The sequence below is a fragment of the Vicugna pacos genome, chromosome 1 (genome assembly GCF_048564905.1).
Source record: "Vicugna pacos chromosome 1, VicPac4, whole genome shotgun sequence".
NCBI lineage: Eukaryota > Metazoa > Chordata > Mammalia > Artiodactyla > Camelidae > Vicugna > Vicugna pacos.
In genome coordinates, this window is record NC_132987.1 from 46,386,603 (window position 1) to 46,406,155 (window position 19,553).

General features: G+C 33.5%; 1 protein-coding gene and 1 pseudogene across 6 annotated transcripts in view; one reads left to right on the top strand and one right to left on the bottom strand.

Annotated features, from left to right (window-relative positions):
- NAALADL2 (N-acetylated alpha-linked acidic dipeptidase like 2) overlaps positions 1-19,553 on the top strand; it is a 1,170,852-nt gene that overhangs the window by 1,036,175 nt on the left and 115,124 nt on the right. The gene's annotated exons all lie outside the window — the stretch shown is intronic.
- Positions 17,772-19,404, bottom strand: LOC140686427 (probable ATP-dependent RNA helicase DDX5 pseudogene; annotated as a pseudogene).

Genomic DNA, 19,553 nt, shown 5'->3' on the forward strand with positions numbered 1-19,553 from the left:
TCTTAATTACATCCTTACATGCCCCATCTCCAAATACAGGGACACTTGGCATTAAGGTTTCAACATACGAATTTTGGCAGGGACATAATCCTTCCATCCATAATGGTGTGCTTAGCACCTAAATTTTAGATAATTGAAAGGAGATCTACTATTTATATTAACATATAAGTTGTATATATTTAATTCTGAAGATAAAAATTAAAGCTGTCTCAATGTAAAATGGCATAGCTACTGTGGAATATAGTTTGGTAGTTTGTTAAAAAGTTAAATATAAAAGTTTATGAGCCTGTAATTTCACTACTAGGAATCTACTCCCTAAAAATGAAAACTATGTCCACAGAAAGACATGAACATGAATGCTCATAGCAGCATTACTCAGAATAGGCCCATGCTATGAACAGTCTAGATTTCTATTAAATTTGGCAAATGGATAAATAAAATGCATCTATGCAAGTAAATACCATTCAGTATACAAAGAATGAAATACTAATAGACACGTCAAGTGGGTGAACCTCAGAAACATAATGCTAAGTGAAAGAAGTCAGAAACAAACGGCTACACATTGTATGACTATATTTATATGAGGGGTTCAGAAGAGACAAATTTATAGAAAGTAGAGGTTTGCTAGGACTGGTATGGGGGCAGGACTGATTGCAAATGGGACTCCAGGGAACTATGGCCGGGGGATGATGGAAATACTCTAAAACTGAATTGTGGAGATTGATGCACCACTCTGTCAATTTACTTAAAATCATGGAATCATATACTTGGCAATGGGTGAATTTTATGGTGTATAAAGTATACCTCAATAAGGCTGTTAAAAAACCAAAGTTCTGTCATTTGGTTTTGGTATCATTTGAGTTCTGTCAAGTCGAATTCTTGCCAGTTTTCAGTAAGATTCAGTTCTACTCTTCCCCTGAAATGATCTTTGATTTCTGAAATTCATTCTAGTGTTGTCTCTATACCTTCTGCTTTCAGGAAAGAATGCTCCTCTCTCAATATTACATTACCCTAGAGAACTTAAGTTTCTTAGTAGTTCTTTATGTGAAACATTTTTCTCTCATCAAAGAAATTTGACATCGGGATCACCTGACAGATGCACTATAAAAAGGAACATTTATGAGAGAGTGAGTATTGCACCATCATAGAGATCAAGATGTCTGGGCTATTGGAGTGAGAAAATCCCCTATTCAAATCATGGCTCTATGTCATACTAGCTGAGTGACCCTGTCTAAGTTACCTAACTTTTTTTTTTTTTCAAATGAAGTATAGTCATTTACAATGTATCAATTTCTGGTGTACAGCACAGTGTCCCAGTCTAAGTTACATAACTTTTCTGGATTTATCTCATCTCTCAAATATGGATGACATCAGCAGGATTGTTGGGAATATAAATTAAAAATTAGTGGTAGAAGTTTTTACTGCAATGTTTATAGCCTTGTTTATACAGCCTTTGAGTATTAAATGTTTTCTTCTTTCATTCCTAGAAAATGTTTAATATATTGTATAATTCATACATTTAACTAATTCAAAATTACACTGCTTTTAGCTAAATAGGATTTCTTTCCATAACTGAAGAAAATTATTGAATCAGTGACTAAGTATATTGACACAGCCAACACCAAAACTATTATTTTGAGTATAATGAGGAGTTAAAATAACTTTCAAGGGCAACATAAGAAGGCAACTCATGTCAAAATGTGTCATATGACTTAAGTCTTTTTATTCAATGTTATGGGCTTGAACGGACCTATAGCATTTAATGATTAAATGATACAATCTACTAGCATGAGGCTTTGTGTGAAGTGACTACTTGGTTTCACTCTAATTCATTTTAGAGAGGTTCTTATCACAGCTAAGCTGGAGGGAAAAAAAGAGAGTTTAGAGGATTCCTATTATTTAAAGGTAGGACAGCTGCAGTCACTTGGGATTTATAGGAACAACATAACAGAAATAGAATCCACATATTGTTAAGAATTTATAAAAGTCCTTTACCCCAACCAGCCAGTTTTTTTTTTTTAAGGTGTATGTTTTTACCTCTACAATAATGGAAATTAACCTTGCCATCATGCATATATTTGAAATGTTTCCAATTCATTTCTTAGCATTCTGCTAACTCTCTATAAAATACCAAGTTCTTGTTTATCACCTTAACTCTTTGTTAAATGTTAAATATGAATCCTTCACCAAGTTAAAGGTCATACGACTATACAATCAGCCCATGCAATTTCTATTCAATAGATTTTTCAATGCCTTGTGCAAAGTAAAGCAAACAAACAAAAACAAAAGAGAAACCTACTCTTGAGAAGCAAAATTTCTTTCTGGGTTTTGCCTGCCATGTTTGCTCATGACATAAAAGTCTTATTTCTATCAAAGATCATGGTTCATGAACAGAAACAATAAAATAGACACCATACCTCAAATTTCAGTGTGGTGCTAGCCTGTTTGTCTTTTTTTCACTCTAATAATGCCATCTAATCTAATCTAACCTAACCTAATACTCAGATGAAGGTAATTATACAAAATGCCTAGGAGCATTTTGAAAGAGTTAATTAATTTCAGTGAGTTTCCACTGTTATGAACAGCAAAGCCTAGGTTCTCTAATATCCCTTTTTCAGACAGCAGTATGGCCTTTAATTATTTATATGAGGGAGGCAATGAAGGAAAAATGCAATACTAGTATGGATGAAATGTTTAAGACATTGCTCTTTATTTTGCATATGAGCTTAAATTGTGGAGGATTTTTAGACTGGTTGGCAGCAACCTCCCCCCCTCCAACCCAAACACACTCCCCATATGGGAGCTTTGGACTTCACAGATGAAAGGAACTGTTAAAATGTGCCAGAATAATAATATATCATTGCTCACATTTTTTCATATTTGAAATGGAAAAAAAAAACATGTCTAGACTGTGACTTTATATGTGATTGTAAAGATGTGATATATATGAGATTATAGATACAATTTTTATGGTGTTTTACACTTAAAAATGTGAATATTTTTTTCCTGGACTATGTGTCAGCAATAGAAAAATGAAAAATATTTTCACCACGAACTTTTAGAGTTGTAATCTTAGCTCAAGAGGATATGAGAATTTTAGCTTGGTATCAAGTACTATAATCATTAGTATCAAAACTAGTGAGGAAGCTCCTAGTCAAACTCATGGCATTCTTGCTATTGGGAAATGGAAGAAAGAAAAGAAAAAAAGCCATCATTTTAATTTATGATGCTACTTTTCACTATTTTATTGGATTTTAAATGTACATATGCATGTGCATAGATATAGATATCCTAATGTGTTTGTTACCTGGAGTTAGCCAAACAATACAGAATTATTATCATGTTTGTGTGTGTTTCTTCCTCAGTAGTGAGAGACACATACACTGTTGTAGTCTTGGATTGCATGGTATGTTCTTTGTAATTGCTGAAAGAATGCACTTTGTAAATCACTTTTAGGAATCACAGAACCATTCATCAGCAAGAGAGAATTCCTCTTACCCCACAATATGCAGCAGTCCTTCAGAGTTGAGTATTATGAAACAAAGGGCACTACAATTATATTTTAAAATATTGAAAACCCCTTTTAAAGTCAGAGTGTCAGATCAGGTTGCCATGCTGCTTTAGACTACCATTTTTCCTCTTTTCTGTTTTTGAGGTTTGGCTGATGCCTGCTATGCTGGAATTTACAGTTGGTTCCCTATGAAAGTAAACATGAAGAAGAAAGCAGATAATATATCTTGCATGTATTTTAAATGGTTTGCTACTGGCAGTCTTAATATTTATTGAAAGGGTCTTTACAAATTGTCCATTCCAGCTCCTAATTTCACATATAAGGTGGCTGAGATACAGTTTTGAGATGGCTTGTCTAAAGCCATTTGGCTAAAGTTGCAAAGCTAGTTAATACTGTAGCTGAATTTAAACTCCCAAAATACTGACTTTTAGTCTAGCACACAATTAACTGCTTAGTATGCCAAGCCTTCTCAGGCAAAATATCAGATAAGAGCATTTTCTTTAGAGGTAATGACCGTTGGAGAGTTTGACTGCCATCTCTCTTGTTTCCTGCCAAAATTGTGAGTCAGGTATAGTCTCACTATTCAAAGATATTTTTGGTAGAAGTTCAGAGACATCTACCTCAGAATGCCAGAATTTGTTTTTTCCTGATGGAATTCAAGCCCTCTTTTCTTTCCTTATTCTAACTCCCACTAGAACTCCAGGATTCTGTGTACTTGTTAAAGAATATGTGTTTATGAATATACTATTCATATAATTATTTAGTGAATAAATAACAATGGAATCCTGTTAAAATATATGAGATTTAATCACTGTAAATTGTGAACTAAAATCAATGGTAGGTCTTCTCATAGAAGATGAATGCCAGAGAATAAAAAGTAAAACCAGCATTCCATTTTTATAAAATTTTAATTTTACCCTTTTTTAATAGTATTTACCTAGTTTTCGAAATCAAGATATTAAAATGAATTGTCAGGATTTCCTCTAAATGGAATAAAATTTTCTGAGTGGGATACTGATTGAGGTTTGGACAGAGGTGAGACTGACAAGTTGGAGAGAAATACTTATTTACTGGTTTTAATGAGTGCTTTAGAATTTTTTTTGCTACTGTTACCAGGTTATAATCTCTGCCAAAGAACTCAATTTAATAGGCATATGAGGAGAAAAAAACCCAACAATAGTAATAACAGTAATTTAAATATATATGTATTTTTATTTTTGAGATACACGATTTTTATATATTTTTTTTTCTCATTCCTTAAAGACAAAAACTGTAATTCTTTGGTGGAAAGTGACTCATGGACCTTTCAGCATTCTAGATTCTGGAATTGCTTTCTGCAGTTGGACTGCTGGGTTGAATGAAATTAACCTTTTGTCATATCACCATGACCTCAGAAATCTTTTTCACATATCTATTCCCCACTTGGTGTGGTTGAGAGAGATCATATAATCCAACTGCAGGGATTACTGTGATGTATGCAATCCAAGTTATAGGACCCACTATGTGGTCTCTTGAGATTTTCACAGGACGTTCCGTAATGTAGCTAATTATTGTAAAAGAAAAATATCTGACTTGAGGGAAAATAATCTGATAAACTTGCTTACTGTTCATTAAGAATGAAACATTATTTTTTGGATTGAAACTGTGGCACTCCCTTGCTTGCTTGCTTGCTTTTCTTCAAGTAGAGATTGTGATTTGTTGGTATTGAGGAAAATGAGAAGTGTTGTAGATTAGTAGATAAAATACGGAACACAGTAGAAGTTGAAGTATGATAGTTTTGCTTCTTTGAAAAACAAGGAACAACAATCAGAAGTTCTCTAAAATCAGAAATGCTCCTTCTGGTTTCATAATTGATTTAGACATATATCACTCTAGTAGGAAGAAATTTAAAAAGACACTAGAAGATACATGGTTGATGCCAACAACTTGCTTTTGAAATTTCATTGTAATCTGAATTGAACGTATTATTTTTTGAAGTAGAGTTGCACATCTGCCTTCATTTAGCTTCAAAATTTTCAAAGCACTGTTTCCCAGAGTATCTTAAAATAATTATTTTTCACAGGGATTATCATTTTCCTTATTCTGTTTAATCAAAGCGTCTAGGCCTACACACCTGGCACACATACACACATTTATATTTGCTGTATTCTAGATGTACAAAGCTAAGGCTGCAGAGTGTGGATGTGAAGACTCTGGATGCAGATGGGATTTTTAATCCTAGGTTCACTATTTAGTAACTGTGTCAGTTTGATGGATTTAAACTCTCAGAATCTTTCTTGCTTTGTCTGTGAATTGCTGATAATAATAATATCTACCAACTACGGTTGTTTTGCAGATCGCATGCCTCATGCCTACTAACTAATAAATATTAGTTACTACTGTGTATTTACTAACAGAACCTTTAATACTTTTATTCCCCCAAAGCTTGACCATGAAAAAAAGAACCGGTGGAAAGATTAATACTTCCCAGTGATTATATGATTTTTCTTTATAGGTTATCAGATCATCACAGCATTTTAAGAAAAGTGCAAAAATTTGTTTACTTTTTTAAAACTAGGCCATCGCATCCCTTGCATGTTACAGGAGTATACCTAATGAACCATTCATTACTTCTTGGTAATTAGCAACAGGTAATCTATTTTCTACTTTCTTAAATTTCCTGATTCCCATTGCTTGCTTTTCTGGTTATTGGAATGTTCATCAGTATAGAGCAAACTGTATAGACATCAGTAGATCTCACTGATAAATTAAGTACTTTGTAATTAGTAGAATAACAGTCTACTTTATGCAGTTGAATTGATTAAGTTCAGTATTCAATTTAAGGTATTTAGTTAATAAAATCTTTCTTAGCTCAAGACATTCTTAAGAATAAAATAGATGAAATCATTATTCTATAAAATTTAATTTGATCTTGAGATTGTTGTATCCCACCCAACTAGCTAGTCAAAGAGGAGCTAGATTTCTATATGTAGCATGTGGGTTCTTTGTCTTTTAAGTCTCTGTAAGTTGGTATGTTTCCAAAGAAATGGAATTCTGTTTTCAGCTGGGTACTGCCAAACACAAATTTGGGCCATGAGTAGGGTCTGCCTGAATCAAGACAACATAAGATATCAATCTTATAATGACTGAAAAATGCACTGTCCTACTATATGAGACCCTTTAAAAGCTTTCCAAAAAGATGTTGTGTCTTCATTCTAGGGTGTTTTGCAGACAGAAACAGTTATGATTCTTGATTATTATTAAAATTATGTCAAATAATATAGTTTTGTATGACCTTTGTGTTGTAAGAAATTTGCATGAAGATCAGAACAAAAGAGAGACTTTTTGATTTTATCTGTTTATCTAAGTGATAGAAGCATGGATTGCCAGGGATGGTAATGAGGATATATCTCCTGCTACTTTTTGTGTAATGCTCGAATCAGCTGTCTTCATACTCGAAAGTAAATTACTGTTCTCAAGCAAAGTTCTTATTTTTATATCAGATTCTCTTACAATTTTACAAGTATTATTCTTTGCTAAACTTTTATACTAATTAGGAAAAGAAACTTAATTGTTCTGTTTGACATGAAAAAGAGTAATATAGCATTAAAGTAAAATTCTTCTTTACAAAAATATTTTGAGAGTTTTGTGAAGATCTACCATGTTAGAAATCTTGACGTAATTAAGATGAGGTACAACTCTTCTTTTGAAATTAAAATTAGCAGAAGACTTGGAAATTTTACTTTATGTTTATTGAGATAAATTATTTTACATATGTATAACTTTTAAATCTGAAATTTGTTAATTTGGGATGGCAGTATTTATAATATTACAGAATATCCAGTTTTTAGGAAAATAAGAACAAATAGCATACTTTTTGACTTGAGTATCAGACCTTAGGAATGCACATAGGTAAGTGATATTTGCATGATGTATTTTCATGGCATAATGGGCCTCCTTTTAAGATTAGACTGTTCACCAGTCTTTAGGAATACGGTCTATCGGAGAGAAACAAAATGGGAGATATAAAAGTATACAATTGTGTTGAGCAGTAATGGGGATAGATAAAGCAGTTCTTAGAAAATTTCTTATATTTTTCTACTCTGAAGACTGTTATAGTATTTTCTGGTAGCTTCTAGCTCACTCTTCCAAACTCTCATTCTCATAAGTAGTTACGTCTGTGCATCTGCATCAGTTCACTAGTCTGGAATAGCTTAGGCTAGTGGGAGGATTTTAAGGAAGAGAATATCAGATAGGAGTTCGGTAAAACACGAAATTATTGGAAATCATCTGGCTTCTTCCTAAAATTTGCATTCTTCTTGGATAGAGATATATTTTGTGTATGGCATGTCTAATACTCTATATCATGAAGCCAAGATTGATTCATACTTTCATGAGGGAGCAGAAACATGCAAGGGCTAATTTATAGAAATCAAGCTTCATTGGGGATTAATAATCATTAATAATCTCCTACATTAATCCTCAGTGCCTGGAAGAGTGCCTGACTCCTAGGCTTAGATGATACATCTGCTGAAAGGTTTCTGAATAAAATATTCATATATTCTGAAGATCTCTTTACTAGAACAAATGAATCAATGCTTTTTGCTTTATTAACCTCAAAACAATGACAAAGCAGTTTTTACTTTGAGTGGTCAAAATTTATTGCATTGAAATTATAAGCCTTTTACCTGCTCTTTCCCGCTTAAAACACCCTAATTTATAATCATGTTCACTTTCATTTGTATTGAATAAAACTAATTCTGGATGGAGATGAAAAAATAAGATTATTTATAGTTGACTAAGTGGTTTGAATTTTTTTCTGTATTAAAATCTACCAAAGGTTTTACCTCATTATGTTTCTAGCTTAAGATGATGATTCTTTTACTAATTTCCTATGACACAGTGAATTTCTCCTCCTTCATTTTGATGGTCCCTTAACCTGTATTTTCATCACTTGGGTAATGCAACTGACAAGTGTGTATATGAACACTGACATATCTCATCGATATATATTGTAGTCAAGGAGAGTAATTTGCCCAAAGATCATAACCTGCCCAGCAATTTATCTCACACCTGCCCAGACAGACACAACAGTCTAGCTCATCCATCAAAGTTCATGATGTAAGCTCAGTGGAACTTGAAACTTACAATAAGAAAGTGAAATTGGTGTAATCATGATTGTATGCATGGTGACATAGCTCATACAGTTACAAGGCCATATTTTAAACCAATTATTTGTCAGTCTCTAAACATTGAGTTAATTTGAAAATATATATCCTTTTAGATATATTTTTTCACATTATGACTTCAAACCAACCTTTTATGGATTTCAAACATAGTAATTTCCCATCATAAAAATGTAAATTTGTATAAATACTTAAAAATTTTGAAAATCTTTCAACTTAGAATTATAAACTAGGTGGTTAAGTCCTAAACACATAAAGGCAGATTACAAGTAGAAATCTTTGTTTTGTTTCTGTGTTCCTGTCACATTTTTATTGTCTCATAGAATTTAAATGCTAGACTAAATTCTGACATTATTCAGTCCTAGCACAATAAACAGTAATACGTTTCCAGTTTATGATGGTGACATCTTAACATTATTTTAAAAATTTTAATGTGTTATTTTCAAAATCCTGTTCACCAGAATGAGCACTTGAAGTAGATGCAAATGACAGTGTCCCTACTTTACAGATGAGAAAACTGAAATTTAGAGAGGTTAAGAAATTTGTTCAAAGTCACAAAACTGCCTACTGCGGGTATCCAGAATAGAATCTAGATTACTGAAACCAAGCCTTTTTTCCATGATGCAAAACTGCCTTTTCTAGTATTTATGTGTTTCCAAAAAGAGCTGCAATGGACCTTAGAAAACATCTGTTCCAACATATCTGACTTTACCGAAAAAAAAAAGAAGTTCAGAGTGAGGGGACAGAACTAAGATGAGAACTCAGGTTCCTAGATTAATCCCCAAGATCCTCTTTCTAGAACAGACTTCTCAAATACTTGGTAGGGTACTTGCCCATATTAGAGTATGTGAACTTATTATCTTTATTTTAGCATTGGTAATATAGCAGCAACATTTTTTTTTCAAACTATCTGTTCTAACCAAGAAATGATAGATGATATTTTTAAAGTGCCTATTCTCAAAATTTATGCGTATGTAGGCACCAATCTAACAAAACTTTCTGGTTTGAAATTTAAATGAAAAGCATCGTTCTTATGTGCCATGAACCCACACTGATGGAGGAGTTCAGGGTTTTATGTTGTTTGTTTGTTTGTTTGTTTTTTAACTCTTTATCTCAGCTTTAGAGATAGCAGAATTAGTCCCTGGAGCATAAGTATATAGTCATAGAAATATTAGTTCAAGTGAACACAAAATCATTAAATACTGATTTCAGTTTATACTTGGAAATTTTAGCATCTTGGCAGAATAGATACATTTTAATATAAATAAGAGGGTGAATTTTTTAAAAAATCTTGTTTTTAGATAAGCCTAGGAATTTAAAGTTAAATAATAATAATAATAAGATCTTAAATATATTAGCATTTAGTTAAAATACTAGAACTTGAGTTAATTGATCTATTTATTCCTTCTATAGCCATCTTTAGATTTCATATACATGTAGTACAGGGTACATTTTTAACAGATTAATATGATATAGTGTAGTAAATATCCTACGTTCTAGTTTTTCAGATGTTTCAGATGTATATAAATGTTTTCAAAATCATGTGAAAATTTGTGTAACTGATGTCTGTGCTGGCAAGGAAAAAGGGGGAAAAAATCTGAAGTGATATAAATTGACTTATGTTCTCTGGGTCAGATGCTTCAAAGTACAATACCTGAGAATGAAAATACGAACAAAAGAGCCAATTTGTCACACATTTTTAACAGTTCAAGTGATCTCCTCCTCTGTGAGCTAGAAAACTGTTTGTTGTTTGCGTGGGTTTAGAGACGAGGAGACGGGAAGGAATGGCTGGCGTTCCATGCCGGGCTTGTGTTCTGTGGCTGAGGTCTTATCCTCTTTTGTTTCCTAGAGTACTGTTCTTATTGATGGCAGCACAGGCAGAGTAGGTCACAAAGGTCCAATATCATAATGTTTGTGTAAGTAGAATCAGGTTTAGCAGCCAGAACAACACGGGACTGGAAGTTAGGACACGTGCAGCTTGGTTTTCACCTGTCCTCAGGATTCTTTGGTGTTCCCATCACCTCAGACATGTTTTTTTCAGTTACAAAACTGAAGTTTTGGGGGGAATATAGCTCAATGGTAGAGAGCGTGGTGAGCAAGCACAAGTGCTGGGTCCAGTCCCCAGGCCCTCCGTTAAAACAAACTAAGAAAGGGAAAAAATATTTTAAATAAGGACTTAAAAAAAAAAAAACCTGAAGTAAGACTTAAGGATATTTTTCCTTCTACCTGAGTCTATCCTGAGAGGACTCTCAGAGTATCTGTTTGAAGTGTTGGATTCGTTGGTTTTGAGACCCTTGAAATCTACCATAGTTTCTATTAAAGATGATTCATATTGAGGCGGCTCATTTATCCTCTGACCAGTTGTTGGGCACTCACTGCATACTGGACTGTCCATCCTGCACTGTGAAAAGAACACCCATCATCACACAGCACAGCTCGGTTACAGCAATCACATTGGTTTAATACTACACCCTCCTTCCAGGGCTAAGAATTACTGCACCCTTTCTACAAACGAACTATTTCATTAGACAGTACGTGACCTCTGGTGGGAGCACATTATTCTGATAATTATCCAGGGAGATGGAGAAAGCTGATTACCTTAGTCTTTTCCACACCTTTATTCTTCATAATGAACTTTTGCTGCCGCTAGTTACTAAAATGCCATAATATCCCTTAGTTTGGCTTATGTAGCTCAGAGAGAGAACCATTGTGGCATTTGATAAGTTTTATGCCCTGGCCACAAATCTTTTTTATGAGCTATTGTTTGCTCTATTATGATAACCTTAAGAATAGCACTGTAATTTTACTTTAGTATTGCAGACTGCTTTTACCGCATTTTCAGATATTTTCATTTTTCAAGCACAAAAATGAAACTGTCTAAAAGCTGCAGCTCTACTACATGTGAATGAGGTTTTGGTCTTGTTTAAGTGACCAAAGAATAAATCACAGCAATCATACAGTGTAAGGGAACATTAATGAGGGGGGAATAATGTTACTTCAAGCCATTTCTGTACCTTTATATTGTTTGTTTCTGTATACAAATGTTAATAAGTTTTCTGTCCCTTTCTCACTCTTGCTGTCTCCTTTGCAACAATCTAATTTCTCCTCGTCAGGTTTTGCCTTGGTAGCAATGTCAGTAGTGTTTACACATAAAGATCATATTTTTTCTTTTGACAAAACTACATTACCTCAGTTTTCCATTTGTTATAATGAATAGTTAAAGACCAAGAAGGTTTTGAATGCAGTAAAAACAAAACAAAAAAATCTTACATCTTTGTGCTTTGATAGTCTTTTTTCAGATGCAAATTCTATGACCATTAATAGCTGTTATTAATAAATGTTAGTCATTATTTATTATGCATTATGATGTGCTCGGCACTGTATCATGTGTTTTACATTCAATATTTTTAGTGAGTATCATCCCCATTTAACCAGTGAGTAACAGAAGATTAAACATTTTACTTTGGGGGATTTAACCAGAGTTTTAGAGAACAGATTATTCTACAGTGGTCCACTGAAAGTCAGCAGGACCAGAGCATCCCTTACTGCCATATCTTCCCTCATGCTTCCTCATGCTAACTCCCTGAACCACTTAAAAAAGAGGAAATGTGTAGCCTAAACTAAGGATGGCTTGTTTTAGTTTTTTATTCATTGCTATTTATGAATGACATGTTAATCAAAGATATTTAATGGCTGATGATTTTGAAATCAAGTGGCAATCTGTTTTAACCAAACTATGATAATATATGGCATCCAGAGACTTGTGCCTTTCTTAGTCCCAGTGGTCACCTATGACATGAGTTACATCATAATGTATCAAAACTTTTTGTGGCCTTTTATGTTGAAATCACCTTCAAGATTTTCTTCACATTTTTTTAAGAATGTTCCCCAGTGATATGCATCTTTATTCACTGAGGATGAAAATACTTCTTTTCAAATTGGTCAAAGTTAATCAAATGAGATTATAACTGTAAAATCTTTAATGCTATACTTGGTATATAAAATATTCAGTAAATCTGAGTTTTTGTCATTATTGTTGTTAACATCAATGTTTTAGGGTCATATCTATTTGTTTACATTGAAGACCAAATTAGGAAATACTGTTTGCAGCACTAGGAGTAATGAATAAAATTAATTTTCTTATTTGGCTTTGGAATGACTCCAAAGGCAGTTCCAAAGGAGAAAATCTAAAATTTCTTTGATTAGTGACAGACAGTATGAGGTAAATGCATGATTTATCAAAAAAAAAAAAAGTGATACCATGAAGGACACCATTCATTTGAAAAATGAAGCTTAGTCTGTTTTATCAAAAGCCCTTTTCAGTGTTTGATAATAATTTCACAATCAATAATATAAAATTGAAATAATAACGTTAAACTCTTGTGTAGAGCTTACTTGATTCAATTCCTCACAACAACTTTGTGAAGTAAGCTCTATTATTATTGTCCACATTTTACAGATGAAGAAAGAGAGGCATACAGCTAAAAGGTAGTCACTTGACCAAGCTAACAGGGCCAGCAAGTGGCAAAGCTGGGCTGTGAACCCAGGCAGTCTGGTTCCAGAGTCTATGCTCTTAATCAAAACTGGGGACAGTCAGCAACAACCATCTGAAAGAGAAATAGAAACTAAGTGACTGACTTACGAAGATCAGAAAGTTTAAGAATAATTAAATAAACTTCATTAACTTGACTTTAAAAATTGTATTTTTTTATGTTTTAATCCAAACTAGTAACACTTTCAATTAGAATTTTATATTCATATAATTGTTCTCCATTAATAGGAACTTAAAAAATTTTGTAAGACATGTAAGTGTTATTTAAATGGAATAATGGAGAAGTCTCTTGTTCTTGACCCATGACACTTAAAAATATTTATACAAAATTGGCAGCACTTTGGAAAACAATGTTTCTTTATACACATTGTTATTTTGAAGTACAACATACAGGAAGAATGTTACAAATAAAAAATACACTCTAAGGCATATTAATTTTCAGGTCGCTAGAGATGCTAGATGCAGTTACAGAGCAGTCTTGAAAATTCCTAGGTAGTGGCCTCTAGTTGTAAAATAAAAAGAAAATATAAATATTTAAACTCTAAACAACAGAAAGATGTTTTAAATGTATCTCACAATAAAACTTCATTTTAATTTTGTTTTAAAGAAATGAATCAATTTATAATAGTCATTCATGATTTAAGACTTGAGAGTTTGTAAGTTTTGACAGTAATTTGAGCATCCTTTGCCCTTTACACCTATGATAAATTTCTGAAAAATGTTCATTCCATTCTTTGGAAAGTAAAATGCTCTGACCTATCTTGCTGGGTATATCTGAAATTTAGGTCCATGACTAAGTTTTTAAATTATTTGGAGAAAAAAATTCATGCTTGTCCAGCAATAGTATTTTTTTGTGTGAATTTAACCTAGTGCTTTTTTACATTAAGTTGCTAGCATCTACTATCTTTTTCATAATGATGGTTTCAGGTATACTGGAATTTGTCGTTAAAGTAATGTTAACATGAGATATACACTGATAGATGTTGCGATAATGAAGGAAATATCAATTACATATTTAGATTCCATTTTGTGTGAATCTTAGCTGTTTTGGTTTGGTTTCTTATTTGTCCAAAGGAGTTAAATTGCTAGAAATTTCACATGAACCTATCCTTGGAGTTTGTGTCTCAATTTTACAAACCATTTTAAAGAAGGTATTAGAAGATCGGCAGCTTGCTGGAAATAAATAGCTAAATTCCTTTACAATTACTTAGAAAGAAAGAGAATTTCTTGCTGGAAAAAGTCAAGTTACATGTGTTAAATTCTTTTTTTTTTTTTTTTAATTTTTAAAGAGACAATTATTTGTGCCTCTGAAATCCAAACTACGTTAAGCTTTTATCCATAATGGGGTGATTCTACTATTGTTTAGAAAATATTTTTCTCTCATTTTACCTGGAATGAATCATTGGAAATATTAATGATCAGAGAACTTAAATTTTTTCAATTTATTATCATGTTAAAATATTGTTATAATGCAAAAATTTGTTCTTAGGTAATTTCTCATTAAATTACATTCTTTTCTGAGACCAGGTCTAAAATGGCTAGGGTTTTCATCTATGATTTCTTCTATTAAAATGTTACCAAAAGAGATCGTTTTTTTCCCACCTTTGGAACACTGCTATTTCAGGATTTAAACATAACTTTAATTACTGAAGCCTGATGGAGCAGGAAATGCTGAGGGAGGGAAATGTTGCTGAATTAGAACTTGAACTAAAGTCAAACATTAATCATTTTTAGAAATTGTGCTGGCTTCTTCGTAGTACTTGGTTGAAACTGCCAGAAACACATTTCCATCTTAACCCCATTCAGGAACATCGGTTTGTGACTAAATCATAAGTACCAGATAATGAGTAGTATGCAGAAATACAGATTCTGATTTTGTTTTGCTTTTTTCTGCAGAGATATCTTTCCAATAATGGGGAATTTAGCCTCTTATCCTGTTTGTTCTATGGAGAAAAATAATCTGTTAGTGCCTTTAAATGAAAATCCTGCCGAACAAGACTGCTTGCTCGTGGCACCTAAGCAAATGGGGTAGATTTTTTTTTTCCCCTTCAGAAAAAGACAGGAAAAAGATTGCGTAATCACTTATGTAGCTCATTACAAAACCTGAACTTCAAAAGACTGAACTAGCTATTGAAGAAAGAACCAGTTAAGATTCATAAATCAGAACTTTGAACTGAAACAAGAGACTAGGACTTGTAAAAGCAATCAAAATGGCACCTGTCCAAAAAACACTGATTTATAAATATGTCATTTTTATCCAGGTGTGCAGTAAAGATTTGTAAGTCAAAAATATTTTTAATTTAGAAATTAAATGGCATGATTCATGACTCTCCTAGCTTTTGTAAATCTGTTAATGGGCTTGTAAAAATAGCGATTTTTTTGAAAATTTATTTCAAGTGTATCATAAAGCTATTCTGAGGTATGTAAGCTATTTCGTTCATGGATTGTTTTCCTAAACTTCTAAGATTCAAACTAAAGAGTCATCCTTCTCAGAGCTCTACAGTTATATGTTAATTTGGTAATTCAAACCATTGTTAATTTATGAGAAATACTAATGAGTTTTGTGAGAATATGTTTTTTTATATGCAACATGAATCTGGTCTTACTTGTTTTTCTTCTAGTATTCCTTTATTATCTACTCTGCCATCTGACTCACTTTTGTCATCACCTTCTAGCTTTGTTGTACCCACACTGAGTATCCCTTTAACAGGCAAACTCATTTATATTTCTTCTGAAATAAGGCTTTTGCACAGTTCTTTAAACAATTTACATCTTTGTGTTGCAGAACTGTTTTATTTTCGATGCTGATTAAACGGGAAATCAGAGCATCATTTTCAAACTGAATGGAGATAGATAACTATATAATATTCATGGAAAAACAAGGTTTCTACACTTTTATTAGTTATAAGGACTTACTTTATAATAAGGTCTGTCAAGGGCTTTATGTTGATATATCCACATATCAATACAGCCCTATGGCTGTCTCTTTGGAGTAAAGTTGAATCTCAATTTTCAACTTGTTTTGATTATTAATGATTTTAGCTTTTTAAATCCTCATGTGTGTAAATTTGATAAAATTGCTAAAATAAGTTCAACTTAATATGCTTTTACCAGTGACTAAAATATTCACAAGATTAAAATTCTAAAGTTACCAAGGGGTAGATTGTGAGCAGTCTCCCCATATCCACGTCTCCTAATCACTCAGTTCCTCTTCTCATGGAAACCAGTGTTGCAAATGCCTTCTGAAAGCTTGTCACTACAGTAGGTCCTGAACAACAGGGCTTTGAACTGCGTGGGTCCACTTATAACATGGATTCTTGTCAATAGTAAATACAACGGTACTGCATGATGTGAGGTTGTTTGAACCATGGGATGTAGGGGAACCTCAGATACAGAGGACCTGCATATGCGAAGGGCTGGCTACAAGTTGTACATAGACTTTCAACTGTGCAGCGGGTTGGCGTCCCTAACCCCCAGGTTGTTCAAGGGTCAACTGTATAATAATTTCAATCAAAAGATGAATATAAAGATTAAAAATTTAAAAAGTTAACCCAAATCTCACTTTCCTAATAACTGTTGTTATTACCTCATGAGCATCATTTTAATAATCTCTCTATGCATATAGACAGCTGGAAAATAGAGATAGATGAATAGAGAGAGAGAGATGAAATAGAAGTATTTTAATGAAATAATTATTTACATGTAATATTAAGAAAAAAGATATTATATTTAATTTTGCTTTATTATAGGATATATTAGTTTCTGAAAAAGTGCTATTATGGGGGAAAATAGATCCTGAAAAGTTGTGAGAGCTTGGATTCATTGTGCTGTTTCAACTTAAGATGACATCCATTAAATTTCTGCTTGAAGGCACTTACTAATAGTGTACTTACAATACCTTCCACTGAGCCCCAAACCTTGATTGCTAATATTTACTTTATTTTTGCTATTTATATTATCAAGGATACATTTTATTTTATAATAGTAATTTCTGATTGTTTATTATTATTTTTTAATTGAAATGGACTCATCGCTTAACACTAGTTTTATCATTACTGTCAGTTCATTTCTGGGTATTTTGGGGTAATCTCTTATTTATCTGGATTTTTCTTTGAAGTGTAACAGTTGTTTTATTTTTTATGTTAAAAAATGCAGATTCTTTAAACAAATTTACATGACATCATGTATATATAATGAAGTACAATTTCCACTTAATTCAGTCTTCAAGTGTCTTTTGATACTGCATTGAATTATTGTATTTTTTCAGTTTTGTTAGGTAAAGTTGATACAATTTGATTACATATATGAATTATTGTATTTTAAAACACTGTACATTAACTTTTATAAATATGCTACCTGTATTTTCTAGTACAAAAAACCCACTAAAAATTATTTCAGGAATGTAGAGTTATATCCAACTTAAATAGCAAAAAAGTGAACAATAATATTGCTACATAGCTTTTATAAATGACTATTTTATGTGATAACACCAAATATAAAGAGCAGTTATGAAAAACAGACATCTCCGTAGACTTCCAAGGCCTTATTGAGAATATCCTATTGGCACTGGAGACCAAGCACAGGAGTAGCGACGGTTAGCAGTGTATGCTTATGCCTCTTGGTTCATACCATGTGCATATAGGGAATATTAATTCCATATTGCTGAGTGCTATCATAGCAATTCTGGTAAGTCCCTGTTGAAATACCAGTCCTACAACTGGTCTGTAGACCAACAGACACAAAGTGACTTTCAGCACTGAGGTACTTTGCAGCCTTTAAACAGCATTTTGAGGTTTTGCCCCCAAATCTCCCTTAAGCAGACAAGAGTGACCTCTGTTAAAATTTTCCCTGGATCTAAAGTCATTAAATCAACTGTACGTGTGTGTAAATAATGGGCCCGATGGCCACCTCTGCCCCTAGAATGACCTGAACCTGTCTTTGATCAATTGAAGCAACTTGGGATTAATTGCTTGACTGGCTGCCTGAAGCAGAGATAAGGTTACTTACTGGCTTGAGGTGTGAAGAAAGTATCTTAGTACTGCGAGCCATTCTTCCATTTAGATGAATATAAGCTTCTGAGGAGTTCAGTCATCATAATGGATGACAAATTTGACATCTTCACGTCTAGCCGTGTGAAAACCCTTTCTGTAGCAATCAAGATAGGAACGTCTCCATGTTTGAATTAATTTATAACCCGGTCATGTTCCTGTTAACTCTTGTCACCATGAATACCAGTGACAGGCCACTCACTCTCTTCTCATTTGTCTGATAAGCTCATATCTTTTGGTTACAACAAAAACAATGGTTTTATATTCCTTCTCACTCAAGATCTCTTCCATTAGTTTCCAGTAAGTTCTTCCCTGCGTGCGTCCCTGTACACATCCACAGTCTGAGGAGTACTGTGACTGCTGTCGGTTCTAGTGCACTGCTGTTTGTAGGAACAGAATGTTTCGGGCAGTCTTCAGGAAGCTGTCTTACTTCTTTTGGCCACGTTGGCCTCTACATAAGGGTGTACCTATCAGGACTTAACTGATACATAATCTCATTTGGGGTAGAAGCCTGTGTCAGGGATTCCATATGCTTCCTCAAGGAAAAAGGAGATTGTGCTTTTCAGATTGATTTTCTCACACACTCAAGGTCAGTTAGTCTTCCTGGTGATGCAGTGCAGACTTCCAAACCGCCCTCCAGACTACATTTGTGGTCCCTTGGGAGCATCACCATGGATGCACGTAGAATGTAAGTGGTATGTTTTACAGTATTCAGCGACTACGTGCTTTACTGTTGGCCAGTTCCTGAGTTGGCACCAGCACCAAGAAAATAGGCCCATCCTCCCTCTTTCTAGAAATGGCAGATGATCAACGTGGATGACGGTAGATACTAAATAAGAAGTTTTCTTGAATCCATCTGAGCTACTCTAATTATATCCAGCTTGTTTAGAACAACTGGAGACCCCTGAGCTTGGATGGCAATGGATTCAGACATGTTCTATCTTACAGTATATCCATGAGGTTTACAGCATAGTTTGCTTCAAAGAACTTCAGAGCTGGCTTTGGGCAGCTCTCACCTCTAACCATATAATTTCCTTGCTTCTGCAGAAGTTTACAACTCTTTTTTTTCCTGCTGTTTATAGCCAAATTAATGTGTTCTTGATAAGAATTATTCTCAAATTTGAGCATCTCATCAAGATTCCTAGTCTTGTTAGTTTCTCTCCAAAAGTTTCCGTACTTATTTCCAGGTAGGGCCTCTTCCCAACTTCCTCCTAATCAAGGTGTGTCAAGCCACATATCCTCTCTATAGTCTTGGTCATCGGAGGAAGCAAACACAA